The sequence below is a fragment of the Bombus affinis genome, chromosome 16, assembly GCF_024516045.1.
Source record: "Bombus affinis isolate iyBomAffi1 chromosome 16, iyBomAffi1.2, whole genome shotgun sequence".
Lineage (NCBI taxonomy): Eukaryota > Metazoa > Arthropoda > Insecta > Hymenoptera > Apidae > Bombus > Bombus affinis.
In genome coordinates, this window is record NC_066359.1 from 6955891 (window position 1) to 6970229 (window position 14339).

The window sequence follows — 14339 nt, forward strand, 5'->3', positions numbered from 1 at the left end:
CAAAAACGGCATTCGGTTGCACGATAATTATTTACCTATCGGTCGTGATATAATAATCGCGAAAGAACAACTGGCTAGAAATAAAGTACGATAAAAATGGGATGGAAAAATGGCCAATCGAGTGACGCTACGCGTGTGCACGGGTCGAACCTTGAATTTTGTTGCGTCGATTATCACGCGAGATCGTTGTCCTTGCTTGTTCACTAAAAATCCATGAAAACAATTCGCTTCACACCGGCTTCTTTGTCGACTTGATTTGCAACGACGTGTTTTCGGTGCCACTGGAACGAGGTCCTAATTGGTAGAAGTCTCTTTGCGACGAAAATTTGAGGTTATAATTGACGCGCTAAAAGCATCGATAGATCGAGAATCTTCTAAAATGCCTATAAATCTATATACACTATATTTTTATCTGAAGCTTTTAGTAGCTAATGTATTGGAAGATTTCTTGCGAGTGTAAAATATTGAAAAAGCCAGGAAACTTTTGGAAATACAGAATATTGGAAAATTCTGGGAAAACTTTTTAAATGTAAGTTCAATGTTATCTGATTCTTATTTGGAGTGGAAAGTTCCAGAATAAAAATCGTAATCAATGGCATGGTGAGGTTATACTATAATTTGACGAGAGACGAGTACGAAGTTAGTATTTTTGGAGGCCTACGTAACTAGAAAATTGCACAGGCTGAACTGTGCAGCGGGATGGGATAAATTCGTCATTCTATGCGCCTGTGGCATCGTCATCTTGAGCGCCCACATTCGACCTTCGCGGCAATGCCGCAGAATTTATTCTGTCGTCCATTGGCGTCGATGTAGCTACGATTTTTTTAATTACCGCCGCTTAATGAACGACCCTGTACAATTAGCAAAGCAAAATTCGAAATTGCTTTACGTATAATTTTGGCTGAAAGCGTATTGCAATTGTGAATAATAATTCAAGCGGTTTAAATGGAAATTACCATGATGAACAGTTTATTACGTGAATTGTTATTACATGTATAGGGTGTTTCCTAAATAAGGGTGTCCTTTTAAAATAGCTACGTTACTTTGGTTGGCGAACAAAAATTGCAGAGACGTAAAAAGCGATTTTTTCAGCAATTGGTAACTAACGAATTCTTATGTGACGAAAATAGATGAAAATCGTTTTCTATGAAATACTATACATTGCTATTTTATAACTATACGTACGTGCACGTTATACGTTTCTCGGTATTTAACAATAGACAATACAGGCGATCTCTATGAATTATTCTTTTCTGAGATCGTATCTTTGCTTCTTAATTGAAAAGTAAAATTTGTGTTGTGTTTCGTGCGATGCGATTCCTATAAGAAAAAAAACGTTCACCTTGGGCTGTGCTCTCGAAAGGATGCGCAAAAGCGACTTAGTGCGCGACCACTGCACTTGGTCTGATTAACACCACGGTGTAACTATGTACTGGGTGTGCTAAAGTTATTGCTGTCAGAAATTTCAAAATATTTATCCAATGTTCAATGTTCAATGTGTCTATGAATTTGGAAACATTTTTACTTAAAACGAACGTGGACCTAACCTATCTCCGATAATGGGAAGCTCGAATAATACGGGAGAGTCCATGCATCTTAATAAATCGTGCGATGAAATTATAAAAAAAACATTTCGATAACGTGATATCGTACGTATGTGTTTAAATTTAATTAACTAATTAATTGCTTGAAAGTTTGATCAACTGCCTTAGCAATACCTGACTGTTCACACTTTCCTGTTCTTTATGTTGAACTTTCGAGAGGAATGAGATTGGATAACACGGACACTTCGGTTAAACGGGACTGGAATAACCGAGAGTCTGCTGTACTCGCTCGGCAAAAGACGATTTTCTACCGATTTTCTACTCTGCGCCTTTGACTGTACCCTGCAAAATATGAATTTGCGTGATAAATTCGCAGTTCACTTATCACACACCCCGTATAAGCGGCTTAACGAGCAACGTCATCGCGTCGATCGGCGATCAGGGTCGTGTATTAGCATGCTCGGGTGTGCCTTCCGCGCCCACTCCCGGCCTTGAAGCGTTCTCCGTGAGAAACAGAGGGACGAGGAGCAGCGACGAGATGTCAAGGAAGGAATGCTAAACGCGGAATGCAGGTCGCTCCGCGCGAATCCTCGCCGAGAGTCACGTGCTCGGTATCTCGTTGCTGGTTCGATCGCGGAAAGCCCCGGGAACCGTCGAATCTCGTCGCTGATCCAGCCTCCAACCATCTGCCTTTCGTATTCCGCATGCAATCGTAGCTATTCCAGTCACAGATTAACATGATCGGCTCATGACATTTTCATAGAATCTACTATATCGTCAGATTTGAAATTCTAATAGATGAGGAGCGTCGATTATTTTAGTGTCCCTAGAATTACTAGTTACTCTAGTAACTATTGTAAATAGAATATTCGTAGTTTGGTGATTTTAAAGTTACTAGATAAGCGTAACGATTACTTTAGATTGAAGTGTTTCTAGGTTATGCACGGCGATTTTATAATTCGTTAGGTTATGTGATAATATTCGGACGAAACAAACTTTGATCGTCGATTAACGTTGAAAATAAACGTTGCGTGTAGCAAGCAAGTTGTATCCAATTTTGGCTGGCAACTTCTCTTCTGTATCTTTATTTTATCACTAGACTGATCAAATAGAATGTCTCAAATCCGAATAAATAGTTTCGAGCATTATTTTACAAATTTTAATATTTAATGTGTCTCGTGACTCCTTCCAAATTAACAGGAATACGAAGATTCGGACAAAATGGATCAACGAAGAGTAAGTCGATAATGGAACTTAATTTCCACAATAAAAATCTATACATTTTTAATTGGTCGTAGCTCGATAATCACATGTTCAAACGTACTACTACTACAAATAATCAAAAGGATTCTAGATTCTTGTAGTTTACGTAGGACCCACAGGTCGTAGATTGCCGTAAGAGGATCTGTCCTGTTTGTACAGTAGGCAATGTGTGTCAATAGGTATGCGCGGGTGCAAAGGGTTGAAAGTAAACGCGACGAAGTAGCCACATTCACAGGAACATCGTTTTCTAAGGCTTTCCTGGTATTTATGAAGGAAACTGGTCGATGTTAAACCGGCTTTCCACCGACGTATCTCGCTACTAGTCGTACCGTTACCTCACTCCATCTTCCCTTTCTTCCATTTCACCGCGGTTTTTCCCTTTCGAGGGCCACCATTATCTTCGCCTGGGTCGCATAAAGATTTTTATCGCTGTCACGCCACCAAATACGTGTCTAGATCACATGTCATTTGGTAGCACGACGCGTCTCTACTTTTCTTTATTATTGGTAACTTTTTGACGCGTAGGGATACTATTAGGTTAGCAACTAAGTGATTGCGGATTTCGTCATTGCCACCTAATGGTAAAAGCGGCAATCGCTTAGTTGCCGACCCAATATTTTGCATCAATTTAGGAGTTTATTTTTAAAGGGAATTTAAAGCGGCGTTAGTGCGATTCTTCGCTTTTTGGAAGACGCGGGGAGGAATTTTTCAGTAAAAAATTAGGTTATCCCGTGTGAAATCGCAGTCATAAATTAAAATGCAATATTCACATATTTTACGACGCGTGTTTCCTACTCGTAATATTTCGAGCACATTTTTCGTAATTGAAATTGCTATTATTAAAGACGAAGGAGAAAATTCATATCCTAATTGATATTATGCCGTCAGAATCATTTTTTAACGTGGAAATTTTTGCAAACAAATTTTCAATTATACAAAACTAGTTGATATCGCAAAAGTTATTTGAAGTTTTTATAGAAACCACAGAATATTCCAAAAAATTGTTGAATAAAATTTCCGCAATGAATTTTTTACACGATATTCTGAACGTTCTAAAAATTATTTAAATCTGGGCGTTGCCATAATTTCGTCGAAACGTGCAAGTGTCTAGGGAGTACAAATACAACAGAATTTCCAGAATAAAGGATTCTTTGATGATGAACAGTTGGACTTTGTATAGTTCCTCGACGCGATTCAGTTTTCTTTTTTTTTTTTTTTTTTTTTTGTAGAACCACTTGCACTTTTGATCCTGAAGAAGGGTGGAAGCTAATCTAATCTCTGGTGGAATGTCACGGCTGCCCATCCTTCCTCAGGTATATGGCTGCCTCGGGTTATCTGTAGCTTTACAAGCACAAATTCTGAAAAAAAAAAAAAAAATAATAAAACCCACTGCTGCGCTCTTTTCTAAACTCTTTTAAAAATATTTTCTTTTTTTAACGTAGAATCGTTGCAAAAGTTCTCATATAAATTCGCTTCACGAAGGAAGAGTCGTTTAATAAAATTTCTCTTTTCTGTTGATATTAAAAATTGAGAAAATATTTGTTCAACTTTCTATAAATCGTATTATTAAATTGGATATTTTGATAAAATGACAGAAAAATTGAAGATGAAAAGAATTCTTGTAACATGTAAAAATACATAGAATATAGTACTCGTTAAACAATTTTCTATCCATGTTACATCTTTTCAATTATTTTCATAGAAACGTGTATTTGCATAAATATAATAATAATAATAATATTGCAAACCAGTCTTGTTACAATATTTGATAAGCGAAAGAAATCTCTGCTCAAATTTCACTGTTTTAATGTTCGTAAAAATGTGCATGAAAATTTACATAAATATCCACAGTTTATTTCTTATTAAATTTCTATTATAATACAAAACGATGTGGCAAGGCAAATGAAAAAAATGAAAAAATTCAATTTCTATTTTACAATTTGTCCAGCCGCACATTTGGTAAATTCTTTCGCCTAATGTCTGTAAAAATTCTCATCGAGACGAGGCTCGTCGAATTTCGGTTTTCTCTAGAACGGACCTCCTCCTCTCTGCTTCCCAGTCACGTCGAGAAAGAGGTTCTTTTCTGACCAAGCGGCGGACGCAAAAGGGGGATGTCTGACAAAGCAGAAATCCGCGTGAGACGCTTCGCGAGCGTGAGAGAAATTACCAATTAACCTTCCGTGACGGCCAATTAAAGCCGTATTTCTTATGTACACCGTTGAGCATCCATGAATAAGAGGGAAAAGAGGCGCGGTTCGCTTACCTCTTGGAAATTCATGAATGAAGGATTCGTTGGTTCGATTAATTGGCAAGCTTGGCGACTGGAAAATGTGAAAATTGCCACGAGCGTTATCCTTAATGGATATCATAGATGAGGAAAGTATAATCGATCGGATTTTCCGTATTCGACTGGTGGAAAGTCCATTTTCAAAATTCCATACTCTCTCAAGCAAATCTAATCTCAGGTGGAATAAACGTAGGATCATTTGTTACGCGTTGGCTGACATTTAATAATTAAGAATTGCAGCTTGAAGTTTTTACGGAATAACGAAACTCGTGTATTATGAGATTATTCGTTTTTCATGTATGTAGTAATGGGGAAAGAGGAGAATTTTTGAAATTACACACTCTGTCAACCAGATCCAATTTTAGTGCGGAAAACCAGCTTTTATTTGTCAGATAGATAGTCTTGCGTAGCAGGAACGAGATTGCTAATATGAAATAGACCAAAGGTTGGAAAGTTTGTAATTGTTCAGTGAGATATACCTATATATACTCATATATGGCTTGTCAATTTTCTAACGTCATTAATCATTTCTAATATCGTAAATTATCGTTCAAGACTGGATATTAGCAATTGAAAAATATTTTGAGCTGGCAACTAAGCGATTGCGGATTTTCTCATTAGGTGGTATACACAAAATCCGCAACAACTTGGTTGCCAACGCAATAAAAACAGAAAGACGATCTGTCCAGTTGTAACATGATATCCAGACATTTGCAGAGATCGAACGAGCGATTGGCTCGGTGTGAATTTCACGTGTGAATTGAGCCGGGCGATTCGTGAAACAGCAACGAAACTTCTCACGGACATGGCTCGCGAAAAATGTAAATAGCCGCAGCTTTGCGTCCTTTGTGACGAGTCTCTGTCGGCGTCCGGCCGAGTTCGTCTCGAAATTACCATAACAAAATGTTCTGATTGCTTGCAACGACAAGTCGGAGACACGACCAGGCCTCTGGCTCCGCTTCCACAAAACATCTCTTTGCTGTGCGCGTTTTGCGCGAAAGAAAAGCCAGCTGCACGCGAACAGGTACACTAAATTCGACGAATCGAATCGCCAACGGCAGAAAAAGAAATAATCGATCAACCGACCTGACCGCTTTTTGCCCAAGTTACTCGATCTTTGTGTTCACTGTTTCGTTTGACAATGGCGATTATTTTTTTCTTTACTTTTCTATATCTTTGTGAAGGTAGTTAAAAATCAATTTTTTCTTCTTTCCTTTTCTTTTCAGAGGTGATTTTTAAACGAACGTCGATTTCCTAGAAATAATAAAGCGAGACTCTCCTTGTTACTTCCTAACGCTCCATTTTTGGTGCAAAGTAAAATCTGGCGAATGATGACATTTTTAAATAATGAAATTTTAGTAGAAAATAATTACTTAGATAATTTAATTACTTAGATAATTTTTAATAACTTTAATAATTAATTAGAAAATAATTACTTCGAATTAACAATAGAATTTTACGTTTTATTCCTCTGCTCTTGCGCCTAGGCAAAATTTCGTTCTAAAATACAATTCGGACGAACGATGGTTTTTTCGAAGTATATATAGATTATAAATTTCCGATGTATAGTTTCTACAATTTTACACTGAATAAGTTGAAAGTCGAAAATACACTTCCTTCCTTTTCAAAAAAATGAAATTTTAAAATTCCCTTCGATATATGCACTAAATTTTCCTTTACGTGTTCATATAGTTTATTTTTTTTAAATAAAATTCTACGTGCTTGTTTATGCGCCAGAGATATCATGTATAAACTTTGATAGATATATAATTTGTGGAAAGTTAAGATTTGACGTCAGTGTTTACACTGGCATTATTATTATTATTACTTGTGACTTATTATTATTATACACTGACATTTATATTGGACAGCTAAGTCGGATAAAGGTTTCAGCAGTGTCGGATAAGGTCGAATTGTCGCTAGGTAAAGAACAGAGAACTCGAAGCCTCAGTAACTATGGCAATTAGGTGGACACAGCGGTGGGAAAGGAACAACAGGTGGCTGAACGCGTCACCCTCAAAGTGACCCTGGAAATAAATTCCAATCCTCGATATAAATCCTGGGAAATTGACGCTACTTTTCTCATGGCAGCTCAATTAACATCAGCATTTACTAAAAACCTCCCAGTTGAATATTAATTAATTACACGTGAACGCAGTGCAATTGAATTTTTGATTCGTGAAAATTTCCTCTATATTTAGAAAGATATTTTCGGTATTCTATACGAATACTTAATAAACCTAATTTTTCTTATTATTATGATTAGAATATTTAATAATTAAGAATCCCCGATATTTAATAATTTCTGCTATAATATTATATTCCGATATATAATTATTAGAAAATTTCTCTTATAGAGAGTATTTAAAAATTATGCAAATATACAAGAAGATTAACAATATTGCTGTAAAATAATTTATGGTTAATTTTATTTTCTCCCTGTTCCAGGTGAGTACTATTTACCATTTTGGACAATTCGATTTATCAAACTCAAATGGTTTAACATCACAAACATGGTGAGTTTTAAATATGAACACGTATTATATTATGGTTCTTGGATCGAAAATTCTGATCTTGTCATTTTTCTCGCGAATTCATTGCTATAGCTCGTTAAATGAATCAAGAAACGAACTAAAGCGAATGGAAATAGTAGGTGAGCATTTAACGTGAGAAAAAATGACAAATAAAACATGTTAGAGCGAGGGTGGCGATAAAAATAGAGGGGAATAGAGAGAAAAGAGACTCTGATGCGTGGCGGAGACCTCGCGATGCTCAACGAAGCTTCAAGAGACTCCGTAATCATGTCCGGTTTCCTCCACATTGCCGAGTAACATCAGAGACACCGACAATTTGCGATTAGAAGCACAGATTATCGAGAATAATAATGGTAATAGCAAGATAGAACCATTTTACGCGCAGCGGGCGTGCATTAATTAAAAAATATTAATTTGCCGTTGGGTGTTGGAGATAAAAGTATATAGATTCCGTAAATTCTATAAATTCTTCTCAAATTTTCCTCATTTTTATAAAAGAGACAAGGAAATGAAGGTTTGTTTATTAAAATTTTGACGTTCTCAAAAAATCGCCTACAGAGAATTAGGATTCAGAATAGAAGATACCGAGTTTGAAAAAATTCTGTGTAAAAATTTACACAAAGATTTCTATACATTTCTCTCTATATTTTTAACGAACCACTTTGCAAATGACCAAAGACAATAGAGGTAGGTAAGGGAAGAATTATTAAAATTTTAAAAATTTATGTATAGAAAGTTCGTACTTAAAATAAAACAGACTACGTTTAAAAATGTTCTCCGTGGAAAACTACGAACGCTGGAAAAAGAAATTTTGCGAAAGCAGCTTCCACCTCAAAGTTATTCGCGTTTAAAATTTTTCGGGCGCTGCACTAAGCAACAAACCCTACTAACTTCAATCTCCTGTAACTTTCAAACGATTCATTTTCCGGAAGAAATTCATTCGACTGAACTTTCTTATTTTTACCTAAAAATCAAGTCTGTACCAATTTAAATCCAACTTTTGCACCAAAAACACTAAATATAACAATGTAACATTTTGTTAAATCAACAATACACAATTCGAATCATGTGTATCTAAAAAAGGGGAAAAAAGAAGATAAAACTGCACAAAAGAAAATATTTCTATGTCTCAAAACCATCTGGATATAGCGTACAAAGCCCAGGATTGAAATCGTACAATCGGAGGAAGATAATACAGTCTGAACGAAGAAATTGAAGCTGCCGAAGAGTCGCACGCAAGGAAAGGTGCGGTCGGTTTCGCTGCTTGTTCAAGGCCGTTCGGTGCATGTGCAACCGATAGACGCATATTTTCTTTTGTCACCATGAGCCCCTCTTTCTCGAACAGCTCTTCCACGGAATTACTCACTCGACCGGTATTTTTACCAGTCATCGCGACTCGCTGCTCGCGGCTCGTTTCTCGCGTGTTGTGATCGGGACCGCCTCTTCTCGAGACGGAAACTTTTACGAAGATTCAACGACTAGCGTGCGAGGTCTCTCGCTATATACGTGTGACGTATTTTGTATTCGTGTATCATTATTGCGGCCTCTATTATGGGTCACGTTCTACATAAGCTGATCCATTTAATTTGGCGTCTATTTTAAAATCTATTTTCAAAAATTTAAGAAGCGTGAAATTATAAAAAATTGGTATCTTCTTTATTAGAAAAAGAAAAATATATCGCATGTTACGAAAGATCATAAAATCATCAGATTCGAAACCTCAACGTGGAGGAGCAGAGCACACAATTGCGAGTGGAGCATGTGGTAGCCCAGCGGTCAGGGACTCCGGAACAGATGTCGTTCCTCTTCCTGGATTTCCTTTTCGTGGAATACCTCAATTTACTCAACAGATTGCCTGGTGTTCGTTGCTCATTTGCTCTTTGTTCACTGTCTTTTGAATAAAGAATTTCAACGTGGATGTTCTGCTATACTATACTATATATAGTTCGTGGTTAAACCAAGCAACGAGCAAAATTTCTTTATTCGTTCGATAAGTATGATTAACATGAAGAGAGGCAGTGTCGATAGCCAAGTTAAAATAGGAATATAATCTATTCCCTTTCTATTAAACATGGACGCACAGAAATTCTTCTTTCGTATTCTTCTGTTAATTAATTCGCGTTTCAGCTTGGTTCTATTAACACTTAGCAATTAGAAGTACCATAATAGTCATCACTTTGTAATTGTTCAGAGATGTTTCGTAATTCTTCAAAATACAGAATTGTCTTTTCGCCTCAACTAACCGTAGCCAATAAATTACTTCCGAAACTTGTCCATAGTCTGATCTAACAACGATTTAACCTCTATTCATAGTTCAATTTAATCTATCCAGTTTGGTAAATGTCACACGCTGACCATTGTTTTTATATGTACAAAGCTAGAATGGTTGTGTCAACAGAATTACTCAAACAATTACGCCTTTGCTACATAGTTGAAACCCAAAGTCATAAAAGGTATACAAACCTTGTGAAACATAAAATCAGCCCAAACCACGACAGCCATTATCTATAAATACCAACAGCCGTCACCTAATATAATACGTGCTCCTAAATTTTGTCAAAAAGAGTATCATTAGCAAGTCCCCAGTTGTTTGCATTGACCAAGGACAGAAAAGCTGTGGCTGCTGCAGCAGACTCCCTGAGCCACCTAAAGACAGACCAAGGTCGATACGGGGTTAGGATGACGAAGTGCAAGAGAGGGAGAAAGAGAGAGAGAGAGGAGAAGGAAGCGGAACGGCAGCTGTCCCGTTTCCAGAATTACGAAGGGGCGCGTGCGCGGAAGCTCGCATGGGGGTCACCCGAGCGATTCGTCGAAGGTTCACAGGTAGACCGGGTCGGTCAGAGAGAAATGCAGCCCTAACCTCAATTCGAAGGCCCATTGCGAGGCACACCTGACCCGGATCAACCTAGAAAGCTGGGCACGGTCTGCCACGATTCAGGTTCAAGTTCAAGGTTCTGACACAGAGCACACGCTGGCTAGGTAGGTTGTTTTCTCTCGTCGTGCATCCTTGAAGGATATTTGATCTAAGGTTGCAAGTTGAAACTATTAGATGAGGAGTTTCGAGTTGAAGGAAGGATCTGAGCAAAGCGTGATGGGTTTAGTCTGGATTTTTATATGGAAATTTATGTTTCTAATGGGAATTGGTAGAAGCTCGTTTTATTTAATAATTTTCATAGTAGAATTTCAATGGAGTTGTTTTACTTTCCACAAACATATACAAAGACACAGAAAATATTATGGCGTTAATATGTAATTGTCAGAGGGATTAGCTTTTCTAGGTTAGGATCTTTTCTATCTAGATCAGGATATTTTAAAGCACGACACAAAATTAAATGAGAAGAATATTGTATTTTTATTTGTCTTATTCAAATGTATAGCTTCTTCTTTTTATTCGATCTTGTACATTCTCATATTTATTCGTCTTTTACTTCCATTTTTTCCTAAATACATTCGATACGTAATTTATCCTTGTGTTTAATTTTGTGTTCAATTTTATATGTCCTTAAATATATTCCATCCTATACAATATCATCATTTACATAGAATTATAATTCATTTAATATCAACAACAAAATAACTTCTTATCTCCGACGAGTACAGAGTAAATGCTTCACAAATAGATTAAATAACAGAACGTAAGGTGGAACAATACCAACGTATAGTAAATGATGACATAACCGAAGCTGAATCGAAAGTGGCGTGCAGAAAGAGACAGAGCCCGTAACAAAGTAGAGCGGTGCATCAGCCGAGCAGAACGAAAGGCCTTGGCGATCATGATCGTTAGTCACCGATAATGCTACTAACGAGAAGACCTCCAAGTGTATATTCATACGTGAGCTGCGACGAAAAAAACGACTCTGGTGCTCTTGACACCCGGTCACCTCTCCGTCATATTGCACAATCGTCTCTCTACGTTGCATTTTCACCTTGTTTTATCCTGTTGTTCTGTCTTTCAGAGCGTGAGAACATCGCATTCTTTAACTCTACCCCCGCTGATTATCTCGAACGATGATTTAATCGTGTCTCCAATTTGCATTTGTAAATCCGATCGCAGATCAAACTGTGTTTCTTAATGTCTACGTTTCTTTTACGTTGCTTCCTATGTAATAGCAGATTTTCTTTTAACCGATCTGAATTTTCCTTGTTTCTTCGTTCTGATCGAAGTGGTTTAATAGCAGGCATTATTATCTTTCTATGAAAAACTGATCTTAAATTCAAGGCAACTCTGCCGATGTTCTTGAAGAATAATGAGATGGTTCGACTAATGGTACATTAAGAGATATCTTCGTTATCTTCCATATCTGCAGCATGCTTTTTCTTTACAACATGATGTATTACGTGATTTAACCTGATAAAAGTGGATACAAATGATGCAATATTATTTTCGAATCTCCTGTTATCGTTCTAGGACCTTGACCTAGATCAATGTTAGTTTTAGACTATCAGTGAGAGTTGATAGTTCATTCTACCCACTTAAGAGTTTCAAAAGTATGGAAATAAATAAATATAGATATGTATGTATGAGGAAAGAAATAAAACAAGTTCGTTCGGAAGATCAATTTTTATTTTATTTTATTTTAGCCTACTTTTAGTATACATATAAAAACGTGTGATACAGAGATATAGAATTTTCGAAATAAAAATCTAAATTACGCGAAATTTCACAATTTGTTAGATTCGATAAATCAGAAAATAATAATTGAATTTTTTAGTTTAACAAGTTCTATTTTATCTGCGGTATTGGCAAGTAAATTCTAATCACTACGTTGCACGAGACTAATAAAAAATGAGTTTGCAGAGTTGTGCTGCGACGAAAGGTAAAATTGATGACGTCGAATCGGCACTGTGACGACTCGCGGATCGTAAACAGTGGCACGAGGTCACCGTGATTAAGGCTCGCTCGTGAACGACGCTAAACGATCCAACGAGGCCGGACAAGCGTTGCGGTAGTCGTTTCCTCGTGGCGCGCCACATGAGCAGAGATCTTTGACCAGCGATCCACGTATCACCGACCTCTGGTCTCGTTTCTGGGCCAGGCGCCTCGTACTTCCTCGTCTGATCCGAGAATTTCTGTTCTTATTGTAAATAACAACGTTTATTTCCATTGACGAATTAAAAAAAATTTTTTCCAGAGGTCCTACGTAGGAACCTCTAGGTTTGTTTAATTAAAAGACAAATTTCGAGATTTTTGGGTGATGTTTTAGAATGAAAATTTCATTTTAAGGAGATCTTCGATAAGAACTTGTAGATTTATAATTATCAGACGGTATATATTTTTTAGTTCAAGCTATTAGTATTCTCGTATAGCGTATAGGTGACGAGAAACTGTTGCATAACACACACTTAATTTATGCGTCGTGTACTTTGAGGTGTTGCACTCAGACTCGATGGCAGATTTTTATTGGAATGTTACTCATAACGTTTCTTGACCAGCCATGTGGTTTATTTCTTATCTTCGAATTTGCTGATCTCAGCTTTTCACAGTAGCAGTAGGATATACATTTACTATCCTTTTCTAAATGCTACTGTGTTTAACGTTACTGGCTTTACATTCAAGACTTATATTCAATTCGTTCAAGAAAAACATTTACGCTCACATCAGCTTGATCTTGATTTTGATCCATGACTCAGTTTGATATACAATCTGTCATTTTGCAATAAAACCGTCTAAACATCGAAATATACCGTGTTCCATTGATTTAAAGGTTACAGAGATCTTTGAAAAATGAAAATGTTGGGAGATGGTAATTTTGAAAATTTAGAATTAGAATATCGAGATTATTGAAGATTAAAATTTTGACAAATTTAATCAAGATCACCGGTATTCAGTCATATTTTTACTTCGTTTGTGTACTTTAGATTCATGGCTCTCTTTTCTATAGATCGTAGATACGTACAGTGATTAGATAAAAGATATAAAGATATTTATTAACAGTAGATATAGATTTAGTCAAAATTTTAAGTATTACCTTAGCGTCGATAACTTTTATGTACTTAGATCGTGTTTCGTTGTTTATAACCGTTATAAAGATTTGCTTAAGAGTACCTTTGCAGCAACAGTATTTATGTTTGTTTCTATGTAATTTTTTAATCTGATTTTCCAAGACTTCTCCTGAAACTAAATTAAGCGAAAAATAGAACAGAACGTACAAAAAGAATTGAAGTAACAATCATCTTTATTAAAAAGCTTACAGAAATTTCCATAGCTCGTACATTATAGTAATATTATTATTCTTTGGTATAACGTTACTGAGGTTAGATGCAGAAAATATTTTGGTTAGAAGATTAAGATAATTCGATATCCACATAACCTCGATACCATCATCGAAGAAACGTATAATAATAATTTACTTGGTAAATTCCTGGTCCTGAAAAGGGATTTGTTTTGCAACTGTTATTCCTATTTGATTCCGATACACATATGTTCGCATACTTCTTTTATCAGGTTATTTAACTATTAACCTAGCTGTTGCCTAGTTATCTAATTATACTTATACTCCATACAGTATCTCAACTACGATGTAACAATGCCATGCACCATAGGAATTTTCCCAAGAATTCCCTAGAGCGGAATTCCCTAGAGCGAAAATAATCAACGTCCATTCGATCGAATTACTTTCAACGGTAACAGCCTGCCCGTGTATTCAACGCGGTTTACCATCAGGAAGAAAGCTTTGATTTGGTCTCGGACAATTTACTAAGAGCAGAGCA

General features: G+C 36.5%; 1 protein-coding gene and 1 long non-coding RNA gene across 8 annotated transcripts in view; one reads left to right on the forward strand and one right to left on the reverse strand.

Moving 5' to 3' along the window:
• Positions 1 to 14339, forward strand: part of LOC126925341 (ecdysone receptor-like) — a 198460-nt gene that overhangs the window by 138011 nt on the left and 46110 nt on the right. The window lies entirely within an intron of this gene.
• Positions 12216 to 14148, reverse strand: LOC126925370 (uncharacterized). Its single transcript, XR_007713914.1, has 3 exons — positions 13821 to 14148; positions 13598 to 13746; positions 12216 to 13504 (listed from the first exon to the last, which is right to left on the reverse strand). It is a non-coding gene; the product is annotated as an uncharacterized LOC126925370 (long non-coding RNA).